At 40.9% G+C, this 7,076-nt stretch overlaps 1 long non-coding RNA gene across 4 annotated transcripts; it reads left to right on the forward strand.

Moving 5' to 3' along the window:
* Positions 1–416: 416 nt before the first annotated feature.
* On the forward strand, positions 417–6,189 carry LOC124696435. 4 transcript variants are annotated; one of them, XR_007000686.1, is made up of 5 exons: positions 417–653; positions 742–2,890; positions 4,673–4,752; positions 5,015–5,095; positions 5,838–6,189. It is a non-coding gene; the product is annotated as an uncharacterized LOC124696435 (long non-coding RNA). The 4 variants fall into 4 exon arrangements; XR_007000685.1 differs by having other exon boundaries at positions 5,845–6,189; XR_007000687.1 differs by lacking the exon at positions 5,838–6,189 and adding an exon at positions 5,244–5,303.
* Positions 6,190–7,076: the final 887 nt, after the last annotated feature.

Raw genomic sequence — 7,076 nt, forward strand, 5'->3', positions numbered from 1 at the left:
ATATACTTCGGTATGATAGATACTCCCTAGATTATACGAAACACGCGTGGGTGTAACTACACCCGGATGTAGTATGAATATGTCCTATATATATAGGAAAACTCTATTAGACACCTGGGTGTAGAATTACTTATTCTGCACCTGAGTCGATTAGAGCGAACCAGGCACACGGTCCGTGGCACCCGGCGCGGCTCCCCACGGTTCCATCCCAAACTGATGTAATTTGTTTTTTTATTTCTTTTACATCGACGGTTAATTTGCCCACCGCTACTCTTACCTCGAGCCACAGTAGCATCGTGCACAACCGGTGGTTCTGGAATTTGGGCGAGCGGCTGCACTAGCGATTGCTGCTGGCGACGAGCGGCTCCACCGGCGATTGGAGCCGGCGACGAGCCTGGGATTGCGGCGGGCGGCTGCAGCTGAGGACAGCCGCCAGCGGTTTCGGGGCAACCGCGCGACCTCGCCGGCGCGCGTCCCGGCGGTAGGCTATTTGTGCGGGCGGCCTTGTACCCGGCGGCAACGGGTGGCTCCGTGGTCTCGGCATTTTCATGGGCGAGTGGCGTGGTTTGGTGAGCTCGGTACCCACTATTTTGGCCACCACGGCTGGTTGGATCGGTATTCTTCTCTGCATGCGTTCTTCTACTGCTATCACGGTATGGGGAATCCTCTCACAAAATCATACTCCGTACCTCTTTGCCAGATTTGCTTTTACCAATTTTACCTGGCAATTTTTTGGATCAGGATTTCAGCGGCAGGGGCATGCCATGGAGCTAGGGAAGATCCTTGACTCCTCGTTGTTAGTGTTCCTTACCATGGCTGAGATGGAGTCCGCAACACGCTTGGAGCCAGCGCCGCCGGCTGGAAAAGCAGCGGTTCGTATGCCTTTGGGGTCTCATCGCCGGCTGAAATCGAATATGGCCATCTCACCTCGACACCCCTCTCCATGAGCACCCACCGTCCCCTACCTCCATTAGCCGCTGAAATCAACCACCAGCCTCTGTACCTGAGTTCCCCAACCTGCAGTTCACGTCCAAGATCCAGGACATCCAGATGTCCCCCCCCAGGTTTGGTATGAATGATTGTTTTGTCTGTAGCAGCATTCTGGATTGTGAATGACCATGACATAAAATTCTTGTTTTTTCATCTAGTTCTTTATCGATTCTTTGATATGGTGAATTAGTACTATATATGCAAGTTACCACAATTGCGCGATTGACATAGATGAAATAGTGGGTGATCCAGTTTCGGTAGATCCAATTGCATGTACTCTTGTTTATGTTCTTGATTAGATCAATTGGTCAACATAAGCGAAAGAGATTTTAATTCATGTGTATTTTCATGTACGGCAACCAAATTCCTGCTTGGTCCAGAGCGATGCATCACATAATTTGCTTGTTTTAGTTATCACACATGACCTGTTGTTCATGTAACTGCAAATTCGAGTTATATTTATTCCAATTAAAGCTGGTGATTGCTTCTTAATACATGTTAAAGGCATCTCGGCATATTTTTTGTACACAAGTTAAACTAATCGCAGAAAATAAATGCTTCTTTGCCGTTAAGTATGTGAGTGTTCCTAATTGGATAGTTTTCTGTATCAAGAAAATTTTGTTGGCTTGCCTTTTACTGGCCGTTGACAATGATTTATGTGGTTAGCTGTTACTTATAAATAAAGTCACATGAGACAATCTTCCCGTTATGTATAGTCTGAAGATTGATGTCGCATACTCTGTCCTGCCTCTCAGTTATAATCTGAAGAGCTGAATGATCTTCTGCCTTTGTACTAGCCATTTTGAATTGTTTAAAAGTTGCATGGCATCCTAGGTAATCATATTTTCAATTAAGGTATGCTTGGCAGATAGATTAATTAATCTCCAATTCGGATATGAAATTACTTTAGTTTTTTATGGAATTAAAAGATACTATTTGTAGTGATGATTTTGAATCAATCTCGTAGTTTCTTATACCCGTTGGAAGCATGAAGTCCTATTTATTTTACATCCTTTTGTAGTTCATATACCTCTTTGAGTCTCCGTAGACCAACTGTAGCAAGTTTTTAGAATAGTTCAACTGCAGTTTGTCAGTATCTAGTTTCAAAAGGTATAAAAAATGCTACTAGCCGGTGGAGTTATATGGTCCTTGCGCCTGTGGTTTGCTAGCCAGTAATACTTCTTATCATTTGATACATTAGTGGCTCTAAAGATAATACATGCATCGACAATTTATCACTGAAAGGAAATCTTATTTATCAAGTTCCCAGTTCTGCTGGGTATGCAGATTTGACATCTGTTTTGGTACATTCTTACAACAAACCTATGTTGTTAATTGGTCTTTGATTGTTCAAACATATATATGGATAGATAACTAGCCTCATGCTTTCCAGACTGATTGTTCAATAATATGGACATGTGACCTGAATTATGGACTAGATATGTCCAGCTAACGATATTATGCAGTCCTCCTGTACTTAAGTTAATCTATTTTATCTGTTATCGCATCTATATCTTTTTTACAAGGCTTGGTATGCTGATTTACTTCTTTCTCGGAGCTTGTTCGCACTGCTAGAAGTTCCATGGTACTTTGAATCTTGCAACGTTGATTTTGGTCATTACTCCAATGATAAAAAACAATTGTTTCCTAGTGTCGGTTCACGTTGCTACAAACCTAGCATTTGCACGTGTTTGCTACGGAAATCCAAGTTCTGCCATCAGTTTTCAGCCTTTGGCAAATCCTAACAGCCGGCTATCCGTACCACTTTTCAGAATAACTTTAAATCCTAATCTGAATATCTTTTTACTTTGATGACTCTCAGGGTTTGCCAAAGGCTGGTATTTGGTTGCATTTTCAGGTCTTTCTGCTGCTGGTGACGCTGCAGCTCCGTCTGATGGAGGTGAAGCCGCTATTTTCTTTCTCCCAGCCATCTCAGCGAGTTCCAGTTGACATCTTAGACTCAACATACTTTCTCAGTAGCTTCTGTTAAAAGGTTACGGAAATGCTACCTACATATAACAAGAGAACATGTATCGCTTACACCTGACCTCATGTCCACTAGAAATTGAGTATTTTTATTTCTCGTCTTCCATCATGGGTGAAATAGAATGCAACCATGATTTTTGGAGTATTGCGTGAATGATTTTGGTCATTACTTCAGTGTTTGCACTTTCTTATAATGATGCTCTTTTGACCATTGTTACTTTTTCATCGCAATATGGTTTTGGCTTTGTTATTTCATAGATGCCAACTAAGTACTAACTAACTTTTTTTGTTATCCATCATTGAATGAATTGTCGATTTTTCTTTTCCTTATCGTATGATTCATTAGTCACTAACACATACATTTGGCTAATCTCTACTACTAATAAAAGAGCAAACTTGAATTCTTCTAAAGCCACCCAACAAAATGTACACGGGACAATCATAACCCTCAGATCTATTCCGTTTAGGCCCACCTTAACTCAATCTAACAGCTACTATTAATCCAATCGTTGGTTTGTGTGCATTTAGTAATTTAGATCGACTGACCGTGCTTCACCGGCAGAGGAAAGAATGAAAAGGTAACTCCCCATCCCACACCTCCACATCCGCTAATCTAATCGCAGTAAAAGGAAACTGAACGTCCCTTGCTGCCCATAGAAGAAACTGAAAACAAAACGAGATCTCACGCCTGCGCGCGTCATCGTCGTCCTGGCCGCAGTGTCTTGCTGGCGCCGCCGTCCTCTCCTCGATGTCGTCCACGCCTCCCTGGACCAGCGGGGCACCTCTCCACGCGCCCGTCTACAGCATCGCGGGTACCGCCTCCTCGCCAGATTCGTCCACAACCTCCTCCTCAATGCAGGGAAGGTCGGCCAGCCCCAGACCGAGCACTTGGATACCGCCCAGATCCTCGCCACTAGAAGGGTTAATCAATATGTTTTGATTCTCCAGGTGTTCAACGTTGCCTATGAAACTTACCTGTGTATTTTTTGCATGGATGGGACATGGGAGATGGAGATTTGTTCAATCCATTGTAAAGCTGGTCCATATAAGTTTTGAAAAAGTTTGGGTGCATGCATCGGAAATCTAGATACAGGTTTCATCAGAGATTTAGACTCGAATTTTAATTGTGTTGTTGGAATGTTCTCTAGATAACTGGAAGCGCTTGCACTGTAATAATCTAATCACATATACCTGAGCCTTCGTTCACTGTATTGCTCTAATAATTTTTCTCTAAGATTATATAAGTTTTGAAAAAGTTTGGGTGCATGCATCGGAAATCTAGAAACAGGTTTCATCAGAGATTTAGACTCGAATTTTAATTGTGTTGTTGGAATGTTCTCTAGATAACGGGAAGCGCTTGCACTGTAATAATCTAATCACATATACCTGAGCCTTCGTTCACTGTATTGCTCTAATAATTTTTCTCTAAGATTTTTTACATTGAGAAGACCATGATTGATCTTTTTATCGATCTTGCCTAGATATGTTAATGTCTGTCCGATTATTGTCATTTTAGTTTTCCAATGTGCAAATGGAGCTGAATATCTCCATAGGATATTAATATGTGGCATCAAAATGATTCTGATACAAAAGTTGATAGGCGCATAGCTCACTTGTTGATTTTTTTTAGGTCCCAGTTTGTTGCATGGCATGAACTATCTTGGGTTTCTCTGAATAAGCTTCTTTTGTAATGCAGGAAAATAACACGAATGAAAAGATTTATTAAAGAGATCAGCTAGGATCGGTGGCAATGATGAAAGGCTTTCTAATCAATAGGTATAAACTTCAGATTTAAATGGCAAAGGTGTCAACATGGACAAGAAACTTAGATGTGTCATATGTGATTCCGACATACTATATTGGTGAAACGGAGCATAAAAATCAATGATCTACATCTTAATACTGGATTATAGTATCTCTGCTTTGATGGTTTTGTTTTATTCAATTTACATGTTTGCCCACAACTTTTATACTACTCAAGTGTCTTTTAGACCCCTTTGTAAATTCATGAGTGGTCTTCTTTCTTTATTTCTGGTAGGTTCAGTGTGGGGAGATTCCTCGGTGGATATGTATTACCATTGTCATGGAGTGTTAGGCTGCCCTATGCCCACATATTCAGGTAAGCATAGTGAACTTATTTTTTGAAGCACGGCCTCAGTTACTTCTTTAGCGCAAGTGTCCTCCATTTTCAGTTAGTATGAATTGACAACATTCCATGCCAATGCAAAATTTGTTAATCCGTTTCCGATGTTGTCAACAAATCATAGAATAATTCTCTGGGTACCTGCGATGCACAATTTTCTAGCAACAAGCATGCTACTTGTACCTGAGTGAGCATCCTGGTGCTGCAACTGTCTTGGTGGCGATGAAAATTTGCTCAGGGAAGATTAACCTGGATACCTCGGTTTGGGGTGAAGAAAACCATGAACTTTGACTATACCAAGATTACTGCAGCTAACCACCCTAGGTGGTGCGCCACTGCTATGTTTGTCAAAAAAATTGTACTTGCTTTTATTGATGTTTAAACATAAGCATTGATACAAGTGATTCAATTTTGATGTTTTCTTTCCATAAATTGAGCATCTAACCTGCTTTGATATTATGATACCTGGAAAGAGAGCATGTGTTACATTCTGAGAAATTCTTTACTGTAATTTACCTGCGACTATATATACATCTTGTGAAAATTGGCATGCTAATTATTATCTCCATGTCTATGTCTATAATTTGTGAGAACGTTACATGTATTATGTAATGCTTATGGGGGCATTCAACTTAATAAGACGTGCGTTGCACGGGCACGCTTACTAGTATTATTAAAGCAATAATCTTATTTGTCCAATATCTATTTTCTGATGGAGCTTGCAGATTTAACTCCATTTGGCGTATTTTGTAACAAACCTGCAAGAAGAAATGTCATGATTGTGATGAGGCATTCGAGTTCAAGACCGATGATTAGCAAGTGCTTTGAAGGCTTGACATTATAGTGCGGGAAGTCACTGACAAGGTGTTGCTAACTCATGAGGTGTCCTCCAAAATGCCATGCAGCAGAATGAAAACTGCAAAAAATAATTATACCGAGTCATGTAATTCACTATAAGTTTGAAGATTAATTCTTTTATTTTTATTAGCCACGCTGGTTTGTATTTTATGAGCACCTGAGACTATGTGGTAATTCTTTCTGACACATGCATCTACTTTACATTCCTTGAATCAGTGGCATGAGAGATCTTGACGTGGCATCAGCTGTCCCTGCCAATCTTACGCTGTGAGGCAATGTCTTATATCGTGTAATCAAGCAATTTAATCAAGAATGATCTTAAGTTTGGTTAATCAGGTGATGCAATAAAGTATAAATCTTACGTCAGGACATCAGCTCTTAATGAAATAGATTCATCGATAGTTTGCAAAAAAAATACTTAGTGGTGCTACGTTCGCCGACGGGTTCCTACGTTGCCTGGTGTTTTTTTACACTCGTTCACTACTGAACTTCATTACAGCAGTCGTTTGAAAGAATAAGGCAACAACGCTTGCAGTTTTCTTACGTAGGTAGGTATATGTGCATCGTGGCCTGGTGGGTGACGCGAGCGCCCGGGGCTGGTTCGGTCTACGCGCGCCGTATTTTTACATCGCAGGCTGGTGGCGCGTGGTGTGGTGCGTGGTTCGGTCTACGCGCGCCGTATTTTTACATCGCAGGCTGGTGGCGCGTGGTGTGGTGCGTGGTTCGGCCCGGGTGCAGGAGTCAAATAGCGCGTCTATATATAAAACTATTTATCCACGCGTGTTTCTCATAGTCTATAGAGTATCTATCATACCGAAGAGTATGTACATGTAGATGAAGTATATAAAACTATTTTGGTAGTATATATAATACTTTTTAGGAAGTATGTACATTTTTTTACGTAGACTTATTTTTTACGTATACATATGCATGTATTTCAGATATATAGTGCAAACTACATGCTCATTTGCATTTTTTTCACCAAACTTGGTTTAGAATATCTTACATATAGTGTAAGAACATACTCAAACCGATAAAGTATCGTACATACTTCTATATGGTAGTATATTAGATATGGGTGTAACTACACCCAGGGGTA

This window comes from Lolium rigidum, chromosome 1, assembly GCF_022539505.1.
Source record: "Lolium rigidum isolate FL_2022 chromosome 1, APGP_CSIRO_Lrig_0.1, whole genome shotgun sequence".
NCBI lineage: Eukaryota > Viridiplantae > Streptophyta > Magnoliopsida > Poales > Poaceae > Lolium > Lolium rigidum.